Raw genomic sequence first — 19,606 nt, 5'->3', positions numbered from 1 at the left:
AGGAGCCAAGCTACGGCATCGTCTCTGAAGGTCAGTGCATGGGGCAGCTCGTGATACGGGAGCCGGCCTGCTGGACCACCGTCCTGGTGCTGGGGTCACCTTCCTCTCCTCTGAGGCCTGGGTCCAGCCTGCTGCAGCTCCAGGACAGAGGGCCAGCTTCTGCCGCGATTCCCCCTGCCACCTGGACTGGAGGCAGTGGGCCACCGAGGTCCAAGGTTGTCCCGTGAGTGCCACCGTGTCCCCGCTCCCACGCACGGCCAGGTCTCCTTCCTGACTGCTGGAGAGCTTGACGTCGGGCCACACCAGGCTCCACACCAGTTGCAGAGGCAAGAGCCCGCACAGCTGTGCCACCTGTTCCCACGACTGCACCGTGACTAACTCCCGTGATCCATCCCTTTTCTCCAGCTCGCCTGTGGTTCTACTGCTCTGGTTGAATCCTGATAGATATTCTGCCCTTGGGCAGTTGACATTCTAGACAGACAATAAATAGCTTAATAACATATGCAAATTGTGAAGTATGTTTCAGAGGGAAAGGTGTGATGGAAAGAAAATTAGAGAACGAGTTGGGGGGTCCTAGGGTACCCTTGGGGGTGGATGTGGGGAGACAGGTGCTATGGGAAACAGGGCAGTCGTGATGGGCCTTACTGAGAAGGTAAGATCTGAGGGACCAGCCAGACGAAAACGCCAAGGTCAGAGGGACCACAGGACACACTGCCAGAGGCAGGAGGTTGCCCGGAGCATCCCTGGAGCTTCCAGGAAGTCAGTGTGACTGCAAGGAAGGGGCAGAGGGGTATCAGGCACTGGGGGGGTCTGGTTTGTGCAGCAGGGGTTGGCGAACATGGACCTGTGGGCCACGTCCAACCGCCTGCCTGCTTTTGTGCGTCAAGTCTTACTGGCACGCAGCTATGCTTGTCCATTTCCACATCATCCGTGGATGCTTTCTGGCTACCGCTGCAGAGCTGAAAAGTTGTGACAGAGACTGTATGGCCTGAACAGGCGGAAATATTCACTCCAAAAGTTTGCTGATCCCTGATCTAGAGGCACAGAGGTTTTGCCTTTTACTCTGAATGGAACAGCCATATCAGGGCTTTGGGTGGAGGAGAGCCATACTCGGACTAACCTTATACAAGAATTATTCCTGCTGCTGTGTTGAGAGCAGATTGCAGGGTGCAAGGGTAGAAGCGGGGAGACCCTTTGGGAAGCTATGGCAACAATCCAAGCGGGGGATGATGGTGGCTTGGACCAGAGCAGCAGCAGGAGGGAGCAGAGCTGGTTGGATTCGGGTTATTTTTTGAAGGTTAAGCCAAGCTGACAGACTGGATTTGGGGTGTGAGAAAAATGAGTCAACATATACATAGTTACAACGCATCTTAAGTGCTGGTATAAAGGATTCCTTAGAGGTACCTCAGGGACCACAGGATGGGAATGGTGCCAATCTCCCTGTCCAGCTGAAGCAGTACTGTTTGTCTTTTTCATGTATTGGACTTTCCACTAGAAGAAAGATTGTTTACAATCTTGGCTACATGTTAGAATCACCCGGGCACTTTTATAAGGTCTGATTCCTGGGTCGCCCTGACCCCCTAATTCTTACTTAATTAGTTTTGGTTTTGACCTGAGACCCAGGATTCATAAAAGATCCCCTGGTGATCCTTTTATCAACCAAAGTTGAGAACCACTGCTCTGATATTTTCTTTGAACAAACTTTCTATGTTTTGTGGTTTTTTTTTTGCATTTAGAAATTGTTTTCAATTTCTTTTCAATTTTTATTGGAGTATAGTTGAAGTGAACTTATTTACAAAACAGAAACTTGCAGATCTCGAAATCAGATCTATGCCTTTTGAATGATTGAAAAGGGTTGGTTTGAGATCTAGAAGGGTGTGGTGGAATTCATCTTTTTTTCCTTTTATCTTCCTGTACTCTTTGAAGCAATTTCTTCTCCCCTTTGTTCTTAGCCTTGGTAGTAGTAACGCCTGTCCCCTTACCATTAAGGGGAACTTCCTGGATCTCTTCTCTCCTTTCCCTGGTGCAGTCAGATGGCAGCTGAGCCCAACCGGTTGGACACACGGATGGTTGCAGGTGCAGGTGACGTTACAGCAATGGCCAACATGCTGGCGTCGTCCTGAACAGGATTTCCCAACATGCATTGGCTGCTGCGTCCTGCTCCCAGCTTTCTGGTCCTCAGCGCCCTGATTCTTTCTGTCCATCCCCAAGCCTGGTGCCCCTGCTTCCTCTTGGTCCTGTCAGTCTCCTTTGCCCTGCCCTGTATCATGGCGATAAATTCCCTGTTGCTTAAGTCAACTTTAGCTGGTAACCAAGAACACTCTTGATACACAATGCCTGGGTGGCATCCTTCACTCTATTTGTATCATGACATTATTCCAGTCTATTCATTGTGATTTCTTGGAGAATCACAAGAAAAGAGCAAACAACAGGAATAACAATCTATGGAACTATGCTTATTCGATAAGGAAGAGACAGATATGAGTTGGGGCCAGATCCTTTGGAGATTATAACAATCATTTGTAAAACGAGCATAGCTATCAATAATAACAACAATTTCTTAACCATTTACTTCTTGAAATACGAAAATTGGATATAATGTTTCGACAGATGCCAAGTGTTTGTTTGAAATGCAATATAGGTAAAATCTTCAAACTGGTGAATTAACAAGACCTCAGTCTTGGGCCATGTGTCTGATACCCAAAGGAAGAAGGATTTGTGTCAGTTTGTGTCCTGTAGGAAGCAGACCAAGATGAAATTAGGAGTGCAAGAGATTTAGTGTAGGAAATGCTTGTGGTAGATAAAGAGGAGTGGTCATAGAAGCAGCTAGAGGGGAACCTCAGACCAGGCTGCAGGTCTGGCACTTGTAAAAGGGGAGCAGCGAGGAAGGACGATCCTAGGAAAAGCTCAGGTTGCAATGCAGCTCTGAGAAAGTCTAGATCAGGCTGATGGAGAGCTCCAGAGCAAAGGTGGCCAGTTAGAGGAGTCCTGCCTTGACCCTAGTAGACTGCAGAGCTCAGGCATTAGCTGGGAGCAGCCTGGGCAGAGTGGCCTCGATATGAATGTTGGGGCAGATCTCAAAGATGCAGCAGCTGTAGGTGGTCAGCTGTGTTCCTTGCCCCAAGTTCTTTCCTGAAAGATTTGAGCAGTGCCCTTCCATAGAGGTCACAGAGGGCCACAGGAGGCAAGGGGGGAGGAGCTTTTCTTTCTTTCCTTTTCTTTCTTTCCTTCCTTTCTTTCTCTTTTTCTTTCTTTCTTTCTCTTTCTTTCTTTCTTTCTTTCTTTCTTTCTTTCTTTCTTTCTTCCTTCCTTCCTTCCTTCCTTCCTCCCTCTCCCTCTCTTTCTCTCCCTTCCTTCCTTCCTTCCTTCCTTCCTTCCTTCCTTCCTTCTGTCCTTCCTTCCTTCCTTCCGTCCTTCCTTCCTTCCTTCCTTCCTACCTTCCTTCCTTCCTTCCTTCCTTTCTTTTACCCTCGGCAGTGAAAAACACAGAGTCCTAACCATTGGGCCACCAGGGAATCCCCAAAGGAGGAAAATCTTATCTTTCAAAATTCAGGGTCAAATTCTCCCACCTGCTCTGATCTTTATTCAAGACTACGTAGGGCGTGAGAACTGCATATATGATGGGAGGGGTTATGACTATGAGTTTTCTCTTTGCTTTAGCAAGAAGTCTTTCAATCTCTTGTTTGAGGAAGATGAGTCATTTTGAAAATTTGGCGCATTTCCTTCCCTGTAGGGAGGGGTCAGAGGTGGGCTGCTGAAGAGGAGAGGCATTATTCTTCTAAGAATGGGACCACTGGGAAAGGGTATAGAGCCCATCTCTTCTTTCCTGCTCAAGCTATGTTCTTTCTGTTTCCTCCTCTCTCCTGTGCCATCTACTGCTCCTTCTTTACCAAATCATTTCTATCCCTATAAGCGTGCTCTTAAAAAATTTCACTTTGTCCCGAATTCTTCTTCAGTCACCCTCCTATTATTCTGCATCTATTCAAGACCAAGCACACCAGCTTTCTCTTGTTCTTTTACACCCATTCATTCTTCACTTTATCTGGCTCCAGTCTTACTGTCCCTTAGAAATGGCACTTGTCAAGGGCACCAGAGACTTCCTTGGAGCAAACTTAATGACCATTTCTTTGTTCTTGCCTATGTGACCGCTAGCACCTAACACTGCTGAGACCCCTTCTTTTTGAAACACATACCTTTCTTGGTTTCCCATCTCTTGGTATTTTCCCTGTCTCTCTGGCTACTCCCCCTTGGTGTCCTTATTTGACTCTCCCTCCTCAACCAAGGCTAAACTTTGGACTTTTTCTGGTTTAGGTCTGAGCTGAATACTCTTTTTTTTTTTCTTTCCCCCTCTCTCTCCAGTGTTTCCTGGTCAGGGTGCTTTGGCCATTTTGGGTGGGAAATTCTTTGTTGTGTGGTATGTTCTTGGCATTGAAGGCCTTTTAATGGCCCTGGTCTCCAGGTACCTAAATCCCATTTAGACTTTGAGTTTTTCATCAGTTCCCCAGAAGCAGACCCTAAAAAGAGGAATCTGTGCAAGGAGTTTATTAAGAAAGAGCTCCCAGAAGAATCGGAAAGAGTATGAGGGGAAACAAGGTAGAGAAGGAGGGACACTGAGACAGAGGGATATTTCAGGCCAAGTTCCAGCCTCAGACAGATCCCCAGAGAAGCTCTGAGTGTAAGTCACACCTCAAGGTTGTCCTGGCTTTGAAGCAGGAGATAGATGGGCTCCAGTTTAGACATTTACGACTGGTCTTCTGTTTACATTTCACGGGGCAGGAAAAAGTGGGCGTCAGGCCGGACACTTACACCTAGCCTCCTGTTTGCATTTCCTGAGACAGGAGATAGGTGGGCTTCAGGTTAGGCACTTAAAATCAGCCTCCTGTTTGCGCTCCGAAATGGCAGCAATGACAGAGACAGGGTAAATAGCCAAGCTTTGTCTCTTGAGGATGTCTTAAGATAACTGTCACAGCAAGAACAAAGAGGGACAAAACCTTGTTTGAATAAAGTATCAAGGGATCTCCACTCTCCTCTGCCCCCTGGGGCAAGGGAGACATTACGCATGCACAGAAAGGCTCCTTGGGGGTCAAAAGTCAGGGGACAATGCCCGGCCATAATGAGTCCTGCTTCTCCCAGAGGCCTTAACAGCAGGATCCGTGCGTGAGGTGGAGAGGTGTGTGCGCACCTATGGGGAGGGTCCTGAGGCTAATTAGCCAGGAGGGACAAAGCAAGATGATTGGCCAGAAGGGAAACAAAAACCCGGAAGACTGCCCCCTTATAAAGGATGTAAACTGCCCGAAGGCACGACTCTCTCTCTGAGTTTGCCCGTGTGTCTTCCCGCATGCAGTTTGCTTTTCCAGTAAACTTTTTACTTTTCTCTTTACCTTCTGCCTCCTTGCCTGAATTCATTCCTGACAAGGCAGGCAAGGACTGGGGACCCAGGCCCTAGCCTCTGGCCCCTGTGGTCTAACAGCTACGACTCGCGGCCCGGGAACTGAGATCTTGCTTCCAGCTACTGCTCGCTGCGGCTTGCTGCTGCGTGCGTCTGAAATCAGCTTGAGACAGGGAACTGGGTTTTCATATCCCTCCTTACATAAGTCATTGCCTAAGGACTGCTCTGTGTGTGTGTGTGTGTGTGTTGGGGACCAGGGTGTTTGGTGTCAGTGGGTCAGATATCAACTCCGAAGCACTTTCAACTCTCCGTGTTTGCAGCAATGCAGGTCAGCAGCTCAAAAGAAATCACTGAAGAAAGTTGCAGGTAGGAGCCCTTAGCAGCAAACAACTCAAAGCTGGGGGATGGATGCTCAGAGCTGGTAAGGACGATTCCAGGGGACCCGGGAGGAGCACAGACAGAATGCGTTACAATTTTCTGTGATGGGCATGTGGATGGAACAGGGTGGGTAGAGGCTGAGTGTACAAAGGAAGAGAGGGGAGAGTGCATCCCACCCATGAGAGTGGTTCCTTGGAGGTCTGTTTTCTGGAAAGTTCTCAGGTGAGTGGCTATGAGAAGACAACTATGAGACTTACAATGTGAGTTCCTAAGAGCTGTGTTGGCAGAAGCCTGCATCTAGCCTCCTGGTCCAGGAATCACTCTCTGGGATCAGCTAACCATTGTTTGCACTCAGAGGCTTGGCCTCCAAATGCCCTTCACTGCACTTGGCTGGTCTCCTCCCATTTCCTCCCAGGCCTCTCACAAACATGATCCCTTGTGGAGGGAAGTGCAGGTCTTCTACCCACTGTGAGCAATGAATAGGAGTGTCTGTTTTGCTGTGTCTTTCAGATTGAGGTATTTTGTTTGTTTATTTATTTTAAAGATTTTTTTTTGATGTGGACCATTTTTAAAGTCATTATTGAATTTGTGACAATACTGCTTCAGTTTTACGTTTTTGGTTTTATGGTCACAAGGCACATGGGATCTTAGCTCCCCGACCATGGATTGAACCCGCACCCCCTGCATTGGAAGGCGAAGTCTTAACCACTGGACCACCAGGGAAGTCCCCAGATTGAGGTTTTATAATTAAAAAATGACTAACTGGATAACTTAAAAATGGAAAGAGGAAACTTTTCTGTTAAAAGTTAAGAAACTGTTTAGTAAACCATTATACATGTAAGTTGTAAAAGAGTACATGTAAGTACACCACAAGCTGGGAAGAGAGGAAGCTGGATGCTTCATTATGTGGATATATTTTGAAAAGCAGACAGAGGAGACTATTCACCTTCAACTCTAACACCCAAAGGCATCTGATTGTAACGTTTTGATTTACTTCTTTAGGATATTTTTCCATCTACATTTTTTCGTATAATGCTTCTCCCTTCTAACGTCATAATAGAAGCCTTTGCATGTGCTACAGGATCCTCTTGGAAAACAGTATTTGAAATTGTTGCATAACGTGCCTATTCAGCTTTACTCAACATTTTTGCAACTGTTGGATAGTGAAGGTTTTCATGCTTTTGTTTTATAAATACCACTGCAATGAACGATATCACAGAGGGGTGTGTGTGTGTGTGTGTGTGTGTGTGTGTGTGTGTGTGTGTTGTGGACCACTTTCCAAAATACCTTACGGCTTGTTGTGGTTTTACAGTAATGAAAATAAAAACAAAAATAAACTAATGGGAGCTAATTAAACTTAAAAGCTTTTGCACAGCAAAGGAAACCATAAACAAGATGAAAAGACCACCCTCGGAATGGGAGAAAATATTTGCAAACGAATCAACTGGGCAAAGGATTAATCTCCAAAATATACAAGCAGCTCATGGAGCTCAATATCAAAAAAACAAACTACCCAATCAGAAAATGGGTGGAAGACCTAAACAGACATTTCTCCAAAGAAGACGTACAGATGGCCAAGAGGCACATGGAAAGATGCTCAACATCACTAATTATTAGAGAAATGCAGATCAAAACTACAGTGAGGTATCACTTCACACCGGTCAGAATGGCCATCAACAAAAAATCTACAAACAATAAATGCTGGAGAGGGTGTGGAAAAAAGGGAACCCCCTTGCGCTGTCAGTGGGAATGTGAATTGGTACAGCCACTATGGAGAACAGTATGGAGGTTCCTTAAAAAACTAAAAATGGAACTACCATATAACCCAGCAATCCTACTACTGGGCATATACCCCAAGAAAGCCACAATTCAAAAAGACACATGCACCCCGCAATGTTCATTGTGGGATGAAAAATGTCTCGTTTTGGGGGGTAGTTTTCAATGTAACAGTAGATAAGTAATCTAAGGCTCTTGATATATTCAAGGTGCCTTTTCAAAAGGTTATACATATTTGTTCACTCATCAGAAAATAGATAAGAATGGCTGTTTTACTGTAATCTTGAGGTTTTCTTTTTTAAAAATTTATTTTATTATTTTTAATCGAAGTATAGTAGATTTACAATGTTGTGTTAGTTTCAGGTGTACAGCAAAGTGATTCAGTTATACATACATATATACCATTTTTTTTCAGATTCTTTTCCCTTATAGATTATTACAATGTATTAAGTGTAGTTCCCTGTGCTATACAGTAGGTCCTTGTTGGTTATCTATTTTATATATGATATTGTTTATATGTGGAATCTAAAAAAATGAACTTATATACAAAACAGAAATAGGCCCTCAGACATAGAAAACAAACTTACGGTTACCAAAGGGGAAAGCCAGGGAGGGGAGGGATGAATTAGGAGTCTGGGTTTAATATATACATACTGCTATATTTGAAACAGGTTTTCTTGAACAGGTCCAAGGACTATTCATTTGTAACCTTAAGATTATTATTATTATTTTTTTTTACGGTACACGGGCCTCTCACTGTTGTGGCCTCTCCCGTTGCGGAGCGCAGGCTCAGCGGCCATGGCTCACGGGCCCAGCCGCTCCGCGGCATGTGGGATCTTCCCGGGCCGGGGCACGAACGCGCGTTCCCTGCATCGGCAGGCGGACTCTCAACCACTGCGCCACCAGGGAAGCCCCTCAACTGTACTTTAATAATAAAAAAAAGAAGGTGGCAGAGAGCCTCGTACTAAAATGATCAAGGAACGGTGGGGAGTGAAGAGTAAGCCCGTAGGTACTGCAGCAAGGGGATTCGAGAGTGGTGTATTAGGGTGGTACCTCTCAGTGGGGGTCAGAAGTCTTTCAGAAGAGGCAATCAGGTCCAGAAGTGGTAAAAAAAGAACAGGAAGGGCCTCTCCACTTCAGGCCCCATGATATGCAGGATTTAGGAGGAAAACAGTCCTCACTTGAGAGAGTTGTGTGGAAAGAGTCATAGCGGGACAGCCAGGCTTTGTCAGAACAAGAAAGTGAAGGAACTCCTAAAAACATAGGATCTGAGGATTTGGCTGGTAACAGACTATGAGTTCCAGGGGATACAATGGATGAGTCTGAGTGATGGAAAAAGAGTAGGCTACTGGGTGTGAGTACAAGATGTGCTAAATCATGCAGGGGTGAGAGCCCTGGGACCCAGAGATAAGGAAACTGGGGCTAAGAGGGGTTAAATGACTTAGCTAAGTCACTTAGTTGATACGAAACATCATTTATCTCTATTCTCAAGAAAAGGAAGTAGCACGAAGTCTCCTAGGAGGCACTTGGCAAATGTTTGTTGAATGACTAAATCTACTTATCTCTATGAACAAATACAGTCATCCAAAGAATTCAAGGAAGAAAAAAACCCTTTATATCAGTTAATTCAACATTTCAGTAAAAATGGGGGTCTTTGAGCCTCAGTCACTGTCTCCCTGCCCACAGCTTCTGCCTGGGCAATTCATTTTGCTTGAATTGTATGAGGTTATCAGAGGGATAGTAGTGTCATCAGCTCACTGAACACAGAAAAATGGAACTGTGGGAATAAGTAATTTCTAAATGCATGGGTGAGTTAATTTCTAAGACAGGATGTATACGAATGTGTTCGCTGCCTTTAAAAGCACATTTAAATACCCTAGACATGAGAATACAGGTACACTTTTGGACCCTCTGGTTATATTACGTAGTTCGTGAATCATCTTAGTCAACTTTTCCGGAAAACAAAGAAGAAGGTGGTTTTGCTCCTCAACCTTTTGATAGTTAAGTGTTAACTGACAACAGCCTCACTAATCTGGTTACAGGGATCTCAGCAGTTTTCCAGAGTCTTGGAGTCGGGGAAGTATTTGTAAGCTTTTCCTTGTTACGTAAGTCATACACGTAAAAAAATAATCATTGTCATATCAAAATAGAATCATCCCTTAAACAAAACCCCAAATCTCCATTTTTCTCTACACTCTTTTGATAAATTAAAAACGGGGGGAGGGGTTCTTATATTAAAACATCGATGAAGCCTTGAACAAAATTTAATGTTCGTAGGTTTTCAAAGAGTCTCATATATGAGAATATGTACGGTGCAATCAACTACCTTCTGATTTCTCTGTTTTCAAAAGCTCATCCACTGCTTTTCCTCATTATTTTGAGTTTGCAGAGCACTTTAACTGCTTTGGAGCGCTTCTGTGAGTGAAATTGGAGAGCAGTGCTGTCTGTTCAATCACGGAAGCCTAAAGTGTGCTGTGCTATTGTCACACCAAGAGCACATGCTTAGCTGCCAATTGGACATGATGGGGTATATATGAAACGGAGCGGGACCCTATGGCCCTCCTCCCCATGTCCTCAGCCTGCCTTTTGTCTGTGGAAAACTTTAGCTAAAGAATAAGTTTACTCAGAGAAGTGAGAAAATGCAGAAACAAAGGACAACAGTCAAACAAGACAAAAAAGCAATACTTTAGTCATTAAGCAAAGTCAAGGACCTCTAGTTCCTCTTCAAGGGCTATAGATAATATTCTGAGCCCTATCCTGTGAGCTGTCTTGTAGATTCTGAAACCTCCATCAGGTGGAAGAATTTTATTACATGATGACCAGACTGTAGCCATGACATAAGCTGCCACATTTCTGAAAATTTACCTCAATGAATTGGAAACAAACCGACTCTGGAACTGAAGATTAAATGTATTTAGAACAATCAAGAGGACCCTGATCAGACCACCACATGACCAATTGCAAGATGCCTGTCAGAGCTGCTTGTGCTGTTTCTGCATGTAGCCCGCTCCCTCCATCTATGGAAGCTCTTGCCCACTGATTGTCAGTTGGCGGGGGGGGGTGTTGGCCTTTGGACAGGAGTCCACCCTCCACCCTGGTTGCTGGCCTCCAAAATAAAGCAGACTTTCCTTTCCACCAGCCTTGCCTCTTTATTGGCTTTTGAGTGGTGAGCAGACCCTCACTTTCGGTAACATATGCATGGAGTAGCAGGAAGTATAGCATGGAAGGAAAAACACTACTGAATAGAAGAACAACTTATGATACTTATGAGCATTAACAGTTTAATTTAAAACTCCTGGAAAACAATGAAATAATCTATCCCCTGAACTTACTCTTACACAAAGTGTTGATCAGGGGACTTCCAGAGGGGTCTTTTGTTTGTATGGATTTTTCTGGTTTTAAGTACATAAATGAAATCCTCTAAGTTTGACTTCCTACACTATATGGTTTTCATTTGAAATGTCCAAGTTCAAAGGTCATGAGACCTTATGATGTTATATGTAGAGTCCACGAAAGCATTGTTAGTTGACTTACACTTAGTATTTTACAATATATTTTATATAAATGTATTCATTTTCAAATATAAATATTTTTATCTAAATATATTGTAAATGCACCAATGCCACATCTTCACTCTAGTTCAGGAAGATGGTAGGCACACGGGTTTGTATTTGCTCACTCGAACAAGCCACCTCTAGCTCTTCTTGGAAAGAGGCATACATACATAAACAAACACATGAGCAAAGAAATAAATGCTAGTTTAAAACAAAATTGGCATTTGACCATGTTCTGACATCACAACAAAACTGGCGTTATTTTCCTCAGGGTTTCTTTTTTTTTTTTTTTTTTTTTTTTAGGGTTTCTTTTTATGTGTATCAGTGACTCATGAAAATTACAGGAGACTCTCCAGAATGGCCATCATCAAAAAGTCTACAAATAACAAATGCTGGAGAGGGTGTGGAGAAAAGGGAACCCTCTTACACTGTTGGTGGGAATGCAAATTGGTGCAGCCACTGTGGAAAACAGTACAGAACTTCCTCGAAAAAACTAAAATTAGAATTACTGTATGATCCAGCAATCCTACTCCTGGGCATATATCCAGACAAAACTATAATTCAAAAAGATACATGCACCCCTATGTTCACTGCAGTACTATTCACATTTAGCCAAGACATGGAAAGAACCTAAATGCCCATCAACAGAGGAAAGGATAAAGAAGATATGGTACATATATAAATGGAATATTACTCAGCCATAAAAAAGAACCAAATAATGCCATTTGCAGCAACATGGATGGACCTAGAGATTATCATACTGAGTAAAGTAAGTCAGAGAAAGACAAATACCTTATGATATCACTTACATGTGGAACGTAAGATACAACACATATGAATCTATTTATGAAACAGAAACAGAATCACAGACCTAGAGGACAGACTGGTGGTTGCCAAGGTGGTGGGGGGTGGGGGAATGATGGATTGGGAGTTTGGGATTAGCAGATGCAAACTATTATGTATAGGATGGATAAACAACAAGGTCTTACTGTATAGCACAGAGAACTATATTCAATATCCTGTGATAAACCATAATGGAAAATAATATTTTAAAAAAGAATGTATATTTATGTATAACTGTATCACTTTGCTGTACAGCAGAAATTAACACAACATTGTGAAGCAACTATACTTCAATAAAAAATTACGAGACTCTCAAATTTATAAAAATTAGGAAAAATGTGATTCTTCCTTGCTCTCAAGTCCCCTCAAATTCGATTTTAGAAATAAGTTTACTTGGCTATGTTTATTTCTGATATCGTAGAAGAGTTTGATTTCATAATGTATAACACCTGCCTTTGGCAGAAACACTGATCCTTTTTAAGCTATAAGAGGAGAGAATTTTTTCCAGGCAATCCCCTCTGAATATGTCTTTAACCCCTCCATCCCAGAAAAAGTTCACTGCTATTGTCATTCACTAGTGCAGGACTCATTCTGGGTCTTCATTCAGTGTTGGCTTAGAGCATGTCCCTGCTTCCCTCCTGTGGCCCAAACACCTGCACACCTGCGTCCACACCTGCATCCACACTTGCACACCCACATCCTTCCCCTCTGGTGTCCGGCTTGGGCTTAGCAGCTACCCCAGTTCTTTGTGTAGCCCTTCCCTAGATGTCCACTGCTCAGCACTGGTGCCTGGTGCTGGACCTGGCGCCTGGCACCTGACCTCCCTCCTGGTGGGCCTGCTGTGCCTGGTCCTCACTCATCCAGGTGTGGGAAACAGACATCTGCAGAAGCTGTTCCTCCATTCATGATAATTTAGGAAACAGAGCCAAAAGTTGCCAGGCATTGCCACATCTCATGAGTGCCTTTCACATAATCATACACTTTAAGATGATATTTAAAGAGACAAATCTTGTGTTTAAAAAATTAGCTGACAGCATAGTGCTTTCTTTTTTATTTTTAAATTTTTATTTTATTTTTATTTATACAGCTGGTTCTTATTAGTTATCTATTTTATACATATTAGTGTATATATGTCAATCCCAATCTCCCAGTTCTCACAGCAGTACCACCACTGCCACCACTCTGCTTACCCCCTTGGTGTCCATACGTTTGTTCTCTACATCTGTGTCTCTATTTCTGCCTTGCAAACTGGTTCATCTGTACCATTTTTCTAGATTCCACATATATGCGTTAATATACAATATTTGTTTTTCTCTTTCTGACTTACTTCACTCTGTATGACAGTCTCTAAGTCCATCCACATCTCTACCAGTGACCCAATTGCCTTATTTTTTTATGGCTGAGTAATATTCCACTGTATATATGTACCACATCTACTTTATCCATTCATCTGTCAATGGGCATTTAGGTTGCTTCCATGACCTGGCTATTGTAAATAGTGCTGCAATGAACATTGGGGTGCATGTGTCTGTTTGAATTATGGTTTTCTCTGCGTATATGTGCAGTACTTGGATTGCTGGGTCATATGGTAACTCTATTTTTTGTTTTTTAAGGAACCTCCATACAGTTCTCCATAGTGACTGTATCAATTTACATTCACACCAACAGTGCAAGAGGGATCCCTTTTCTCCACACCCTCTTCAGCATTTGTTGTTTGTAGATTTTCTGATGATGCCCATTCTAACTGGTGTGAGGTGATACCTCATTGTAGTTTTGATTTGAATTTCTCTAATAAATACTGATGTGGAGCAACTTTTCATGTGCCTCTTGGCCATCTGTATGTCTTCTTTGGAGAAATGTCTGCTTAGGTCTTCATTATTGAGTTGCATGGGCTGTTTATATATCTTGGAGATTAATCCTTTGTCTGTTGATTCTTTTGCAAATATTTTCTCCCATTCTGAGGGTTCTTTTCATCTTGTTTATAGTTTCCTTTGCTGTGCAAAAGATTTAAGTTTCATTAGGTCCCGTTTGTTTATTTTTGTTTTTATTTCCATTACTCTAGGAGGTGGGTCAAAAAAGATCTTGCTGTGATTTATGTCAAAGAATGTTCTTCCTGTTTTCCACTAAGAGTTTTATAGTGTCTGGTCTTAACATTTAGGTCTTTAATCCATTTTGAGTTTATTTTTGTGTATGGTGTTAGGGAGTGTTCTAATTTCATTCTTTCACATGTAGCTGTCCAGTCTTCCCAGCACCACTTATTGAAGAGACTGTCTTTTCTCCATTGTATATCCTTGCCTCATTTGTCAAAGATTAGTTGAACATATGTGTGTGGGTTTATCTCTGGGCTTTCTATCCTGTTCCATTGATCTGTATTTCTGGTTTTGTGCAAGTACCATACTGTCTTGATTACTGTAGCTTTGTAGTATAGTCTGAAGTTAGGGAGTCTGATTCCTCCAGCTCCGTTTTATTCCCTTAGAATTGCTTTGGCTATTTGGGGTCTTTTGTGTCTCCCTACAAATTTTAAGATTTTTTGTTCTAGTTCTGTAAAAAATGCCATTGGTAATTTGATAGGGATTACATTGAATCTGTAGATTGCTTTGGGTAGTATAGTCATTTTCAAAATATTGATTCTTCCAATCCAAGAACATGATATATCTCTCCATCTGTTTGTGCCATCTTTAATTTCTTTCATTGGTGTCTTATAGTTTTCTGAGTACAGGTCTTTTACCTCCTTAGGTAAGTTTATTCCTAGGTATTTTATTTTATTTTTTGCAATGGTGAATGGGATTGTTTCCTTAATTTCTCTTTCTGATCTTTTGTTGTTAGTGTATGGGAATGCAAAAGATTTCTGTGCATTAATTTTGTATCCTACAACTTTACCAGATTCATTGATTAGCTCTAGTAGTTTTCTGGTGGCATATTTAAGATTATCTATGTATAGTATCATGTTATCTACAAACAGTGACAGTTTTACTTCTTTTCCGATTTGGATTCCTCTTATTTCTTTTTCTTCTCTGATTGCCGTGGCTAGCACTTCCAAAACTATGCTGAATAATAGTGACAAGAGTGGACATTCTTGTTTTGTTCCTGATCTTAGAGGAAATGCTTTCAGTTTTTCACCATTGAGAATCATGTTTGCTGTGGGTTTGTCATGTATGGCCCTTATTATGTAGAGGTAGGTTCCCTCTATGCCCACTCTCTGAAGAGCTTTTATCATAAATGGGTGTTGGATTTTATCAAAAGTTTTTTCTGCATCTATTGAGATGATCATATGGTTTTTATTCTTTAATTTGTTAATATGGTGTATCACATTGACTGATTTGTGTACATTGAAGAATCCTTGCATCCCTGGAATAAATCCCACTTGATCATGGTGTATGATCCTTTTAATGTGCCATTGGATTCTGTTTGCTAGTATTTTGTTGAGGATTTCTGCATCTATATTCATCAGTGTTTTGGTCTGTATTTTTTTTTTTTTGTAGTATCTTTGTCTGGTTTTGGTATCAGGGTGATGGTGGCCTCGTGGAATGAGTTTGGGATTGTTCCTTCCTCTGCAATTTTTTGGGAAGAGTTTAAGAAGGATGGGTATTAGCTTTTCTCTAAATGAGTGAATGAGGGTAAGGAGCAATGGAAGGCCAGACCCAGCAGCTGATTTGAAATACTAAGGCGTGATATGGCCATCAGACCCTATGATACAGATCATTCTGTCTTCTCTTAAAAATATCCACTTTAGTCTGTGCAAGGTTGGCCCACGCACAGCCCTAGTGTGGGAAAGCAAACTTGCCTGGGTCTCAGTGATGCTCCTTCCCTCCAGCTGGCTAGAGGAACGCTAAGCCAATGCTTTTCTCCACAAAACCAATACGTTTATATTTGGTTTGTCATTTATCAACCTCTGAGTAACTTGTTCCAGGTAGAGTGATGGAGTTGAGAGAGGGGTTGTTTTGAGGGAGGTTGGCGGGCTGCCCAGGCAGGCTGTCTCCTGAGTGTCTTGTCCCAGCAGGGCTGCCCTGTCCTAAGTCTGGGTCTTTGCCTTGCACAACATTGATATTTCACTCAGTGTGGAAAGGACTGTGTAATCAAACCCACAGGACTGACAAACATGAACCAAGATCCCAAATTATTCATTTACAATGAAAAATGTAACTGGGGAGCAGGTGAGAAATTCGTATTAGCTGGGGAGTAGTGTCTTCTGACTGCTTTAGGGAAACGTGTAGGAAAGAAGTGTTTAAATCCCAAGATGCATGGAGGATCCAGATGAAGAGAAAGTGATGAGCATCACTGAGCCACGAGACAGATGCTCTACTGCCCTGGTTCCCAAGCTGCCAAGCAGGCTGTATATTCGTGCTCAGAGGCCCTGGATGGCCCTTTCTCCAGATAAGGCAAAATAAAACTGTCAGGTCTCCAATTTCCGCATTAGAATGCTAATCCAGGACACCTTGATTGGACTTCCATATTTGCAAATCCCTGCAGCCCTAAATTGGTTTGCATTAATTGCTACATTTAGCTAATCTCATCCATGATGTATTAACTCAGTAATTTCATTCTTATAAAATGGTTACATTATTTATAGGTTTTGGGGTGGGGGTCTGGGCTTTGCTTCTCACGTTGATAACAGTTTTTGGGTGCTTGGTCCACACTCCCTATAAGTACTAATTGATAATTATCCTTAAGCAGTGCCTTTCAGAACACCAGTCTCCATGCATTAGTGTGTCATAAAATCAGATGAGAGGGTTCTGATCAGTGGCTTAAAATGAAATAAAATAAGAAATATTAGAATTTATGGCACATGGTTAGGTAAATATCGTTTTATATGTATTTTGTGTACTAGGTTGTGATGTAAAACGTTTTTCTGCCTCTAGGTTGTGGTTAAAAAAGCTTATAAACCCCTCCCTAGAACTCAGAGCATCATGCTCTGCCTTAGAGAGCAAGATGCTCTTCGTATAGGAAGGTGTTAGAAAATTTATGTACAGAAACCTTTGCTCAGAAGAGCTCTGTTATTGAGGGGACAGTCTACACTCTGTGACAGAGACCTGCAGAAACGTCCCATATTGACGGTGTGTGATAGGACATAAAAAAAGAGGTGCAGGGCATGTCAAGCCAAGTGTGAATGAGAAATCAGCTGAGAGGAAAGAGTTTTGGACGCTGGCTGGTCACTGCTTTTCTGTAGCTCAAGTTTCTCCTTTTGCCCTGGGGCTTGGAGTTCCTGACGGTCAGAACAGAGCTGCACTGAATTGATCGAGTTCTGCATGAGACAGGTGATACCTGCTAGATTCAGCCAGTCAAAATGAATAACGAGATTTTCCTATGAAATTTAATTTTCTTAGGAAATTGTTTTCATAAGCACAAAAATGCAGCATATATTTGTGCACTCAAGATAAGTGTTTGGCAAACTCTTTGAGGCGCAAATACATTTTATTTTTTCCTCTGGAGCGCAGTTTATTACATAGCGCTAATGTGTCCATGGACAGGTTCTGCTGAGTATTGCAAATGTCAGACTGCATTATCCATCCATCCATCCATCCATCCATCCATCCATCTATCCATCTCTTCATCCACCTCCATCCATCCATTTGTCTTTCCATGTGTGTCATCTGTCCATCCATCCATTTGTCCATCCATACACGTGTCTGTCCACCAATCCATCCATTTATCTGTCCATGCATTCATCCATCGACCTTCATCCATCCATTTGTCTGTCCATCAGTCCATCCATCCATCTACTTTTCCATCCGTATGTGTGTCCATCCATCTGTTTGTCTGTCCATATGTGTGTCCATTTGTCCATCCATCCACTCCTTCCTTGTTGAGTACCTATATACTCTGTGCAAGCAGTTTGCCCTCTTATTGTGTATTTTCAACATGAGAAAGTCTTAGGTTGGCTGGGAATTTGAAAGTTATTTGATGTAGTTCTTATCAGATGAATGCATCTTCTCTATAGTTCTCCTGGCAGGCGGTAATTGAGGTTTTTGCAATCACAGGAATACACCCCTCTGACTGAGAAAGTTCTTTCTTGTGTTTCTTTTTCACTAGCTCCCCTCAGAAGCCTCTTGTCTGACTCCCGTACAGATAAGGATTCTGAAGAGCTGCTCTCCACCTACTCGCCCCTTCCAATTCCCGAGCCAGTTCTTCAGCTGGCTAGTTTCTGAGCTAATTTTATTCCAGCCTGATGACATATTAAGATTTGCATCCCCATCAGAGGATGGGATCAAGACCATGGCTAATGTCAGGCAGGTCTAAGGTGTGTCCCTATCCCAGGCTATACCTTTCATGTTCCCACTCTGCTGCCCAGCTCTTGTGCCTCTGCTTCTCTCTGGTTTTCCCTTGGGATTGACACCCCAGTCTAAATCTCACCTTGACTGGGGCCCTGACAACCTTCCGGTCCTTTCCCATCTGTCTTTCCCCAGCTATTGGATGGATGGATTCAACCTGAATGGTCTTCCTCATGATGCTGTGATGCCCCTATCTGCTACTGCAGGTGGAACCTTGGGCACTGGTGCCATCTGAGACTGAGTCTAAGCTAGCCATGGTCCCCTGAGCATTCTAATCTAGATTCTTGGTTTATTTCTTTGAGTCCAGTCCCAACGCCAGCTGAGTCCAACTCTGGTACCCTCTTCTGGATTTCTCTGCCTAGTCTTATCATGGAAGTTCCAGCCTGCCTCTCCATGAGTCTCTCCAAGGTATGCATGTTGGTTCTAATTCTCCATATTGGTTCTAGTTCCAGCCCAAGGGGCCATGTCTAAGAGAGCTCTTCATATATTTGAAGATGTTTACTGTTTCAATTTCCTCTTGCCACCTAACAAACTGCCTCAGCTCAGCACAATAACTTTTTTCTGCTAATGATCTTGCGTCTGGCGAAACTAAGCAGGGAAAAATTCATTTTTGCTCCATCTGGTGTCAGCCAGGGTAGCTCAGTGAAGTAAGGATCTACATCCAAGTGGCTCACTTACGTGGGCTGGCAGGGAATGCAGTCAGGGTGGCTGACTGGGTGCCTCAGTTCTGCTGCGTGTGGGCCTGTCCTTGTAGCTGCTTGACAGTCCGTCTAACAGGGTGGCTGGGTTCTAAATGGGAGGAAATGGAAGCTGCCGGTCTTCTTAAAGACTGGGCCTGGGAACTTCCCTGGTGGTCCAGTGGTAAAGAATCCGACCTGCAACGCAGGGAACTCGGGTTCCATCCCTGGCCAGGGAACTAAGATCCCACGTGCGGCGGGGCAACTAAGCCCACGCACCACTGCTACTGAGCTCAAGTGCCTCAACTAGAGCCCACGTGCTGCAAACCACAGAGCCCACGCGCCCTGGAACCGGCGCGCCACAACTAGAGAGAAGCCCTCACGCCACAATGAAGAGCCCGCACGCCGCAACAAAAGATCCCACATGCCTCAACGAACATCCCGCATGCCACAACTAAAACCCGACACAGCCAAAAATAAATAATAAAATAAATCTTAAAAAAAAAAAAAAGACTGGGCCTGGAACTGGCACCGTTTCACTCTCCCTGCATTCTCTTGGTCCAAGTTGTCATAGAGTCAGCCCCAGATTCAAGGGGTGGGAAATATAGCTCCCCTTCTTCTTCTTCTTTTTCTTTTTTAGAGGAAAATACTAATATATATATATATATATATATATATATATATATATTTTTTTTTTTTTTTTTTTTTTTTTTTTTTTTT

General features: G+C 43.0%; 1 pseudogene; it reads left to right on the top strand.

Annotated features, from left to right (window-relative positions):
- Window positions 1-2,267: 2,267 nt before the first annotated feature.
- LOC114890377 overlaps window positions 2,268-19,606 on the top strand; it is a 19,990-nt pseudogene continuing 2,651 nt past the window's right edge.

This window comes from Monodon monoceros, unplaced genomic scaffold, assembly GCF_005190385.1.
Source record: "Monodon monoceros isolate NGI ecotype Baffin Bay Population unplaced genomic scaffold, NGI_Narwhal_1 Super_Scaffold_11, whole genome shotgun sequence".
In the NCBI taxonomy this organism is placed as follows: domain Eukaryota; kingdom Metazoa; phylum Chordata; class Mammalia; order Artiodactyla; family Monodontidae; genus Monodon; species Monodon monoceros.
The sequence above is the reverse complement of the archived record's forward strand: the minus strand, read 5'-3'. Positions and strand labels throughout refer to the sequence as shown.